Source organism: Furipterus horrens, unplaced genomic scaffold, assembly GCF_987537825.1.
Source record: "Furipterus horrens unplaced genomic scaffold, mFurHor1.1.pri manual_scaffold_2, whole genome shotgun sequence".
In the NCBI taxonomy this organism is placed as follows: domain Eukaryota; kingdom Metazoa; phylum Chordata; class Mammalia; order Chiroptera; family Furipteridae; genus Furipterus; species Furipterus horrens.
The window spans coordinates 43,762,587-43,773,999 of record NW_028327172.1 but is presented as its reverse complement, the minus strand read 5'-3'; the positions used below and the strand labels follow the sequence as shown (position 1 = coordinate 43,773,999).

At 39.9% G+C, this 11,413-nt stretch overlaps 1 pseudogene; it reads left to right on the top strand.

The window, feature by feature from the left end:
• Positions 1–5,884: 5,884 nt before the first annotated feature.
• On the top strand, positions 5,885–6,778 carry LOC150018393 (olfactory receptor 52B4-like; annotated as a pseudogene).
• Positions 6,779–11,413: the final 4,635 nt, after the last annotated feature.

Here is an 11,413-nt window from a genome sequence, read left to right as displayed (position 1 = left end):
CTTTGGCCAGGGCAGAGACTTGTGTCTCAGGAATTTTGGTCCTCCATGAATGTGCTTTGGCAGCAGTGAACAGGAACGTGAGAACTGAGTCACTAGGAAAAGTGACTCATTGAGTTAGGGGCCTCTGGAGAAATCTACCTGAGGTTATGAGACTTGCCTCTGATTACTGAAAGCAGTAACTGTGAGTTGACTGAGATACAGCTCATTATTTGGGGGAATAGACAGATTGCCCTCTAGTAGTCATGTCTAACTCTGTGATATTCAACTCAACTTTGGGAATAGTTAATGTAATATTAAGAATATCATTTAGATAAAAGTAAGTTTTCTGTCTTGAGCTATGTCAAACCCTGAGACATCTCACCACATCCATGGACACCCATGTAAAATCATCATTCCTTCATATGTTTTCTCAAAATATCATGGGTGTTTAGAGGACATTAAGGGAGCTGTGCTCATAGCTTTTGAGTTTTGGGGAGTTGTTTCTCAAAGGCTGTTTCTCTTAACATGATACAGAATAAATTCAGACCTCCCAGCAACAATTTCCATGTCACTTTCATGCAATTTGTGCATCAGTCTCAAGGGACTGGATATCTCTAATTTCTCCACGTTCAGTCATGTTTTTAAGTACATTTTCCTTAAGTGATCCATTTGCCTGGAATGACCTCTCCTTTCCTTGACTTTTTAAATAATTCTTATCACTCATCTTACAATGACCATCTTGGTGTCACCTACTCAGTAAAGCCATTATTAACCACCTCATCTCAAGATGAAGTACTACTTCTTCTGTGAGGTAATACCATACTGTTGATACTTCTTTAGAAAACATTTACTTCTTTTTATATAAGTATTCCACAGAAAAATGATAAAAAGAAAGTTAAAATTGCACATGACTCACCACTCAGAGCAATTTACTGTTCCATTTTTACATGACAATACATTTTGGCTAGGGTTAGCATATGGGCTTACCAAAACTGTGACTGAGACAAGTGCACAGTGTGGGAAAGAGGTGTCATCAGAAGTGGTAAATAAAGTAATGGGTAGGCCACACACAGACTAAAATAAGTATTGGATTCTGCTACCAGATGCAGCTGTACAATTGAAGTACATCAACTCACTTGCCACTATAAAGCCTGCCACCAGATGTAGTTTAATTGTCACTTGCCACTCACTGACAGGGTTTTGATATGAGTCTGCAAGCAATTGATTTATTACGGTTTCTGTGCAGTCAAACCTCTCTGCTAGTGATAGTCTGTATTTGCAGCCACTCACCAGCACTAGCATCACTGCCTCAGCTCCACCTCAGATCATCAGGCATTAGCTTCTCATAATGAGTGCACAATCTAGATCCCTCACATGTGCGGTTCACAGTAGGGTTTGTGCTCCTATGAGAATCTAATGCCACAGCTGATCTGACAGGAGGCAGAGCTCAGGCAGTAATGTGAGAAATGGGGAGTGGCTATAAATGTAGATGAAGCTTCCTTTGCTTGCCTGCGCTCACTTCCTGCTGTGCAGCCTGGTTTCTAACAGACCATGGACAAGTACCAATTGGTGGTCCAGGTGTTGGGGACCCTTGATTTATAGAACAGTTGTAATCATTGTAAATTCCTATATTAAGAAATTAAATAAAAGAGCATGCCACAGGTACAGTTTGATCTCAATTCATAAGTAAGGGAGAAAAAAACTTGGGGAGTTATCAATGAAAATGTTCCATCAATAATCCTTGGATGATGGAATAAAACCATTAGTTACATCTACAAAATATATAAATATGTTTTAAATAGATTTGATTTTGTTCAATATTTTATTATGGTACTGTCAACATAGCACTTAATTCATGTTGGTTGAATGGGTGGTGAATAAATGAATAAGTGAATGTTTGAAAGAACCTAAAGGATTCCAGCTCCTAAAGTGCTTCTGTGCTTTCTGGAAGTCAGGGCTGAACAAGATAAACTGGAGTAGGTTTGGGGGCTTTGACAGAGGCCCTTAGCCACATTAACATCCCCTGCCCTGCCCTCTCCCCTCCAAAACCTTTCTATCATCAATTTTCTCTCCAAGTTCATATAGACTCTCAGGCATCTGCCATTCAGACAAGGAAGAGTTAAAGGCTTTCCAGTTATGTCATTGGTAGAAGATATCCTAGAGGAGAAGAAAGTCACATGGATAAGCCCATCATCCCCAAAGATGCTCAGACATAGAATCGTTTTCCCTGCAGCTTTTCCTCCAGTGTGGTCCTCTGGCATTGCAGAGTCTGTTGGCTGTGAGAATACTCTGCTAGTCAATCAGGGCCACGGCTCCAGTATGTGGTTCCTGATGGCTGTGATGGATGGCTTGGGGTGAAGAGAGATGTAGGTTTGTACTGACCAGGATTAGCCTGGTGCCTCTGTGGGCCATACTACCCATGGGTATGAATGGTGAGGTCTGACTGTGTGTGGGAATAAAGGATATGGGAAGCACTAAGTTTATTGATGAGAGACATGGGAAACAGTTATGGATTTCCTTATTCATTTGGTCACCCAGCAGAGACTATATTTGGAATTCTCCATTTGCTGAGCTCAGAGTCAGAGAGGACAAACCAAATATTTCTGCAGAAGCTTTGTGGCATTGTGAAATACTAGTAGAATGAGAAGCAAAAAAAAACTTAACTCACTTCTTCTGTGACCTTGGGAAAACTGTCTTCTATGACCTTTGAAAATAATAAATGTATGACAAGGTTGTTCTAAAGCAGTAACTGCAAACCTTTTTATTAAGAGGAAAAGTAAATATTTTTAAGCTTTGAACATGATCTCTGTTGCAGTGACTCAACTCTATCCTATTAAAGCAGTCACAGATAATATGTAAATAGATAGGCATGGCTATGTTCCAATAAAATTTATTTACAGAAGCAAGTGGTGGATAGGATTTGGCCCACAGGCTGTGGTTTAATGACTCTTGGTATGAAGTACCAACCAGCAATGATATATATCTCAGATTGATGTTTGGGCAAATCAAGTGTGCAACAGGTGAAGCAGAGGGTTGCCCTATGAATTGCATTTCTTTGTGAGTATCCTCTTCCAGCATAGGTTAGGGGACTGTAAGGCTGCCTTTGGAAGCTCCACTTCCTCAAGGAAACTGATTTATGATAGGATAGTCAGTATGTTGAATTTATGTACCATACTGAATTTATGTAGGCAAATTTATGACTTAGGTAAGTCATAACTTATCTCTGCGACAGTGATTTGACTGGGTATTGACTGTGTGTGGGTTTGGGTGGGTATATATGTGAGGGGAAGTTTTAAAGTGTGTGTGTGTGTGTATGTGTGTGTGTGTGTGTGTGTGTGTGAATGTGCTCACAGCAAAGCACCGTTTATGTGAACTGTAAAAATGTGTTAGTGTGTAAACATTCCTCAAAGTTTTTATGAGTGAATATGTCTGTGGTGACTATGTAAATAAATGTGTGTGAAAATACGGATCTGAATGGAAGTGCGTGTGTGTCTGTGTATATGTGGACTTGCATCCAACAGAGCTGAAACTGAACCCAGGCAGGGGACTAAAGCCCTTATCATTTTTCCTGTATTACTTTGTCTTACATGTCTTAGATGTTGTGGAATAAATAGGAAACTTAGAAGGGAGTGGGGAGGAAGCCGAAGAAAGGTGGTTTAGGTAGTCAACATAACAAGATGAAGTTTTTCAAGTTTTGACCCTAATAATCTTGGGGGGGTCAAGATTATTCAAATATCACCTTAGTTACTAACAAGTTGCTTGACTTTGTGAGAGTCAGTTTCTTCATGCATGAACTAGTGACACTCTTTCAACTTCACAGACTTGGGAAATGATTAGAAATAATAAATAGCACTCAGTAAATATTTAATGGTTTCCATTATCAAAATAAAGAAATATTAATAATAGAAACTGGAGATTATTGATAATAAAAAATTAAAAGTAACATTAGATTTGGTAACCATGATATGATAGATTATTTAGAGAAGGAAGTTTTAGTGTAAAATGGCATTGGGTCAAGATTAAGGGGATAGCAAGAGGAAAGATGAAGGGGGAAGAGACATCTGAACACATGTACACACTAAGAAGAAGGGAGCCAACAGTGAGGGAGAGTCTAAAATTCTAGTGACAGATTAAAGCGGAGAGGTATTTGAAGAGAATAGATGGAGGTTTAAGCCTCGAATAGGAGGAAGAGGGAAATGATGATTCAAATATAAATAAATCTGTAGGTGGCAGAATGAGGGTGGGGAGGTAAAGAGAATAAATAACATAGAACCTTTTTTTTTTTTTTTTTTTTTTGAGCCAGGAGTCAGGAATCACCACACATCACACATCACAATCACCCGATGAAAGAGACTAAGGTAGAGTAGGGCAGACACGAAGTGATTCGAAGGATGCTGTGGGTACCTGAATTCTGGCTCTATCATTCACCAGCCAGGGCACCTTGGTTTGGGGAACTAGTTAAACTCTCTAAGCTCTGCTTAATCCCCTATCAATAAAATGAGAGAAATGACCACAGTTACCTCACACTGTGCTGACATGAGATAAATGCACACACAGCTCTTAGCACTGAGCCCCTCATAACTGATTTCTGTGTCCATTCTCCAGCTTGACTTCTCCCTTCCCCAACCATCTCACACAATACTGCAAGAGAGAGCACTACCCCAAATGCTCACTTTATGATGCCTTCTCTCACTGCAAATATTTCTGCAGCTCTTACTGCTTCAGCATAAATTCTAAACTCCTTAGGCTAGTACTCAAAACCCTCAGTGACTTGAACCCTTTCCCACTATCTGACATTATTTTCTGCCATTTTCTACATCCTCTTTGCTATGATTACCCTGAATCATTAAAATTTCCCTCCAAACGCCATGTCCTTCAAGATCTCTGTGACTTTATTCATGTTCTTCCCTCCTTATGTGACTTTTCTTGGCAAATTCTTACTCATTCTTCAAAGTTCAACTCAGGGTGGCACTTTTAGAGAAACCTTTTCTGAACTCCTAGGAGGCTCTTCACTTTTTCACAGCTCCCTGTGTTGAACTTTTCCTGTACACCATCCATTTTATGTAAATAGGTATTTTGCTTAATTGTCTGTTTTCCCCCAACTAGTTCCTCTTGAAGCCATGGTAGGTGCTCAGTAAGGTTTGCTAAATTGATAGTCAACTTAGTTACCATTCTCCACTTGAGAGGCATACCACATTCAGCAGTCAGAGTGGAAACTGCAGTGTTTGTTATTCACAGCTCTTAACAGCCTGTTTCTAACAACCTGAGACTAAGGTCAATGGCATTCTAGAGCTGGAAAAACTCTTACAGATGAACTCATTCAACTTCTCCCAAACTTTAGGCTTTTTTAAAATTAAAAATATTTAATTACAGTTGACTTACAACACACAACTGATTAGACAGTTATATAACTTATGACCACCCTGATATGTCCTGTACCCATCTGACACCATATTACAATATTATTCACTGCATTCCCTATGTTGTACTCTATATCCACATCACTATTTTTATAACTGGCAATTTGTACTTAATCCCTTCATCTCTTTCACCCATTCCCAATCTGCATCCCATCTGGAAACTGTTTGTTCTTTGTATCTATGAGTTTGTTTCTGTTTTGTTCATTTGTTTTGATTTTTACATTCCAGCTTTAGTTTTAAGGTGACAGAAGAGAGACCCAGAGCAGAGAAGTAATGTTATTGAGATAACATGGCAAGTGAATAGACCGGCAAGGTGTTTTAACCCATGTTTCCTGACTTCCTGACCAGGGCCCTTTTCACTGCTCATCCAATGGAAAATGATCTGTTCACATGTCCCCTACTCTCATCCCATTCACCTCTTTAGGAAGAAAGAAGAGCTTATGGCCAAATCCTATACACCAACATTCAGGTGAATTGTCCTGGGCATGGCAACCCCCAACCACACTGGTACTAGCCATTTGTTCTTCATTCTGCTGGCCATCCCTGGCCTGGGAGACCAGCACACCTGGATCTCTCTTCCCTTTTTAATTTCCTACTTTGTTGCTGTCCTTGGGAATAGCTTCCTTGTCTTCATCATCATGACTGAATGCAGCCTCCATGAACCCATGTACCTCTTCCTCTGCATGCTGGCTGTGGCAGACAGACCTCATCCTGTCTACTAGCACTGTGCCCAAAGCCCTGGCCATATTCTGGTTCCATGCTGGGGAGACCTCCCCTGATGGCTGTGTCACCCAAATCTTCTTCATCCATGCCACTTTCATTGCTGATTCAGGAATTTTGTTGGCCATGGTGTTTGACTGCTATGTGGCCATCGGTGACCCAAGGCACTACACCACATTGCTCAGTCATGCAGTAATCATAAGGGTTGGCCTGGCTGTGGTCCAGAGAACCTTTGCTGTGATACTTCCCAATGTGTTCTGGAGAGGAGACTGCCTTTCTGCCATAGCATTGTGCTACCACATACCTACTGTGAGCACATGGCTGCTGCCAAGTGTGCCTATGCTGATATTCATATCAATGTCTGGTATGCTTTACCTGTTCTCTCCACTGTAGTGCTAGATGCCATGCTCGTGGTTTCCTACACCCTCATCCTCAATGCAGTCTTCTGCCTCCCCTCCCAAGGAGCTTTGCAAAAGGCCCTGGGCACTTGTGGCTCTCACCTTGGAGTCATTTCCATGTTCTACTTACCTGGCATTTTTACCCAGAAGTTTGGGCATCATGTTCCTCTCTATAGTCACATTCTGCTGCCCAGTGTCTGCACGTTAGCCCCTCCTATGCTGAACCCCATCATTTATGGGTTCAAGACCAGGCAGCTTTGAGGGCATGTGGTCAGTACTTTGTCTTCAGAGTAGAAACTCTACTGAGTTTGTATGACTGATCAGGAGGTATGTTTACCAATGTAGGGTCTCACGTTTTCTTTGCCTTGTTATCTTGAGAAGGGTAGTGTTTAGAAAAGAGCATGAACTTTTGGATTAGAATTAGATTTGGATTCTGCCTTCATCAAAAACGATATTTGTGAGCTTGGGGAAGTTAATTGTTCTTGTAGATACTCCTCTTAGCACATGTATAGGGTCCCAGAAAATAGGGATATCAAAACCAACCTAAATTATATTAAACAATGAGAATTCTTTCCTACAATAAATTTATCTAGGATATTGTAATTAAAATACCTTGACAGAATATACATTAATTTAATCACATATACACTTGACATTAAAGAAAAACTTCTTTTTGAATTAAAAAGCAGGGCTAATGGAACAGAATAGAGAGCCGAGAAACCTGTGCATATTAGGTCACCTGATATTTGACAAGAGAATCAAGAATACACAATGAGGAAAGGATAGTTCCTTAAATGAACTATTAGAAAAACTGGATATCCACATGCAAAACAAAAAAATTGGACCCTTATTTTACACCACACATAAAAATTAACTCAAAATGGATTAAGAGTTAAATGTAAGACCTGAAACCATAAAACACCTAGAAAACACACACACACACACACACACAAAAAAAAAAAACAAAAACAGAGAAAAGGTCCTTGACATCAGTATTGGCAATGTTTGGATCTGACTCTAAAAGCAAAGGCAAGAAAAGCAAAACTAAACAAGTGGGACTACATCAAACTAAAAAGCTTTTGCATAGCAAAGGAAACCATTAAAAAAATGAAAAGGCAACCTACGAAATGGGAAAAAAATTTGAAAGTCATATATCTGGTAAGGGGTTAATATGCAAAATATGCAAGAAACCCATGCAACTTAATAGCAAAAATAATAAACTGATTAAAAAATGGGCAAAAAGCTTGAATAGACATTTTTCAAAGAAGACATACAAATGGCAACAGGTACATGAGAAAGTTCTCAACATCAGTAATTGTCAGAGAAATGTTAATCAAAACCACAATGAGATATCACCGTAATTTGTTAGAATGACTATCATCAAAAAGCCAAGATGGAGGCATAGGTAGACATGCTGTGTCTCCCTCCACAACTAAGAAGGAATACAACTATCTCGAAACTAGAGACAACCAGAAGTCCCAGAGAATCTAGAGGCATGGAAGTCCAACAAACAAAGATATAAAGAAGAACTACTCACCCAGACAGGTAAAAGGGGCGGAGCCGGGATGGAGAGGACGTGGTGTGATGCCAGCAGTGTTGGCATCAAAACACTGGTGATAAAGATGCTCACTGGCCTGAAAGATATGCTTGAGTACAGCAAATGTAGAAGAGAAGAAGTGAAGGCTAAGCTTAGTGAAAAGAAAAAAAAAAAATCCACATAAAACCAATGCTGAAGGGAAGGAAACCGAGATTCAAATCAATGGTTTGGAACATAAGGAAGAAATAAACAGTTAACCAGTACAGAATGAGGAAACAAGAATTAAAAAAAACAAGGAGAGGCTTAGGAACCTCTGGGACAACTTTAAACATGCCAACATCTGAATCATAGGGAAGCCAGAAGGAGGAAAGGAAGAGCAAGAAACTGAAAACTTAGGTGAAAAAATAATGAAGGAAAACTCCTCAAATTTGGTGAAGGAAATGGACATACAAGTCCAGGAAGCACAGAGAGTCCCAAACAAGCTAGACCCAGAGAGGACCACACCAAGATACATCATTATTAAAATGCCAAAGGTTAATGATAAATAGAGAATCTGAAAAGCAGTAAGAGAAAAGCAGAGAGCTACCTACAAAGGGTAGGCTGGTTTGGCTCAGTGGATTGAGCGTCGGCCTACGAGCTAAGTGTCACTGGTTCGATCTTCCAGTCAGGGCACATCAGAGAAGGAAAACTCTGACTCCAAAAAACCTCCGCTGCCTTGCGTCATACCTCTTCAGGGGAAAGGCTAAGGGAGTAAACCCTGACAGAAAATCCGGAGCCGGAGTCCCTAAGGCGGTTTGACATTGTAGTCAACACCGGCAACTCCTGCGGCGCACCTGAAGCCAAGCTGTATTGACTCCGTCTTTCCCTTGGATCCTTCAGCTGCGAAGAGAGGGGGGGTCTGCTGCATGGGCAACAGCAGACCCTCCATATCACCCTGCCCAGGCTCTGTAGCTTCAGCTTCACTGGAGAGGACACTCCAGCGTCATCGCAAGATGTCGATTCAACACGGGAGGAGACAGATACCGTGTCACTCCCGAGTCGGACTGCACAACCATTCTCGGCGGTGCAGATAGACTCTTAAGAAGCTACACCATCGTCTCTCGAGACGCACGGCTGCCAACGACCTACAAAGGGGTTCCTTTACGACTGTCAGCTGCTTTCTCAAAAGAAACTTTGCAGGCAAGAAGGGACTGGCAAGAAGTATTCAAATCGATGAAAAGCAAGGACCTACAAACAAGATTACTCTATACAGCAAAGCTATTATTTAGAATGGAAGGGCAGATAAAGTGCTTCCAGACAAGGTAAAGCTAAAGGAGATCATCATTACCAATCCCTTATTATATGGAATGTTAAAGGGACTTTAAGGAGAATCTGATCAAAACTATGGACATTAAAATGACAACAAACTCACAAATATCAACAACAGACAGAGTCTAAAAAGTAAAATCAACAAACTAAGCAAACAACCAGAATAGGAAGAGAGTCATAGGTATGGGAATCATTTGGAGGGTTATCAGCTGGGAGGGGGAAGGGGAGGTAATGGGGAAATGGTGCAGGGACTAAGAAGCATAATTGGTAGGTACAAAATAGACAGGGGAAGTTAAGAATAATACAGCAAAGGTTGAAGCCAAATAACTTTTATGCACTGCCCATGGACAGGAAATAAAGGCGGGGGGGGTGGGGGTGGCGGGGGGGTGAGGGGCGGGGTACTGGGCAGAGGGGAGCAAAGGGAAAAGAAATTGGGACAACTGTAACAGCATAATCAATAAAATATACTTAACAAAAAAGACAAGAGTTAAGTCCCAGCAAGGATATGGAGAAAAGGGAACCCTCATGCACTGTTGATGGGAATGCAGATTGGTGCAACCACTGTGAAAAACAGTATGGAGGGTCCTCAAAAAATTAAAAATAGCCCTGGCTGGGGTGGCTCAGTGGATTGAGCACTGACCTGTGATCCAAAGGGACACCAGTTTGGTTCCCAGTCGGGGCGCACGCCTGGGCTGCAGGCTGGGTCCCCACTTGGGGGTATGTGAGAGGCAACCACACATGGATGTTTCTCTCCCCCTCTTCCTCCCTTCCTTCCCCTCTATCTGAAAATAAATAAGTAAAATCTTTAAAAAAATTAAAAATAGAGTTACAATATGACCCAGAAATTCCACTTCTAAGTATATGTCTGAAGGAAATAAAATCACTGTCTTGAAGAGATATTTGTACTCCCCTGCCCTGCCCCATGTCCATTTTGACATTATTTACAATAGCCAAGACATGGAAACAACCTGAGAGTACAACCTGAGATGAATGAGTAAAGAAAATGCAAAAAATTATATGAATACAATGAAATATTATTCAGTTATAAAAAAATGAAGAAAACCTACCATTTGTGACAACATGGATAAACCTTGAGAGAATTATGCTAAGTAAAAAAAATCAGACAAAGTCAAATGCTCTATGATTTCACTTATATGTGGAATCTAAAAACAAACAAACAAACCCAGAATTCATAGAAACAGAGAACAGATTAGTGGTTGAAGGTAGTCAAAGCGTAAAAACTTCCAGTTATAAAATAAATAAATAATGTTGATGTAATATATAACATGGTGACTATAGTTAATAACACTGAATTATATATTTGAAAGTCTCTAAAATACCAGATCTTAAAAGTTCTCTCTCTACATACATAACAGACAGAAATGTAACCATGTGAGGTGAATGATGTGGTAATAACCTTACGGTTTTAATCATTTCAAAATATCTGTATCAAATTATTCTATACTTTAAACTTATAAAATGTTATGTCAATTATATTGCAATAAAACTGGAAAAAAGAAAATGTGATATATATATATATATATATATATATATATATATACACACACACACACAATGGTGAACTATTCAACAATAAGAAGGAAACCCTCCCATTTGTGACAACATGGATGAATCTAGAGGACATTATTACTAAGTGAAATAAGTCAGGAAGAGAAAGACAAATACTGTATGATCTTCCTTATGTGTGGGATCTCAAAACTGAACTCAAAAACACAGAGTAGAATAGCGGTTTCTGGAGCATAGGGGTGGGGCAAATAGGGAGATATTGGCTGAAGGGTACAAACTTGCAGTTATATGAGGTTAAGGTGAGTAAGTTCTGGGGATTTAATGTACATTAAATATGGTGACTATAGTTAATAATACAGAATTGTATACTTGAAATTGGCTAAGAGAGTTCATCTTAAGTGTCCTCACTACATATATACAGAAGGTAACTATGTGAAGCAATGAATCTTTAATTAGTTGTGGTAGTAATTTTCACAAAGTATATATACATATTTAAGTGTACATCTTAAATATATACAATTTTT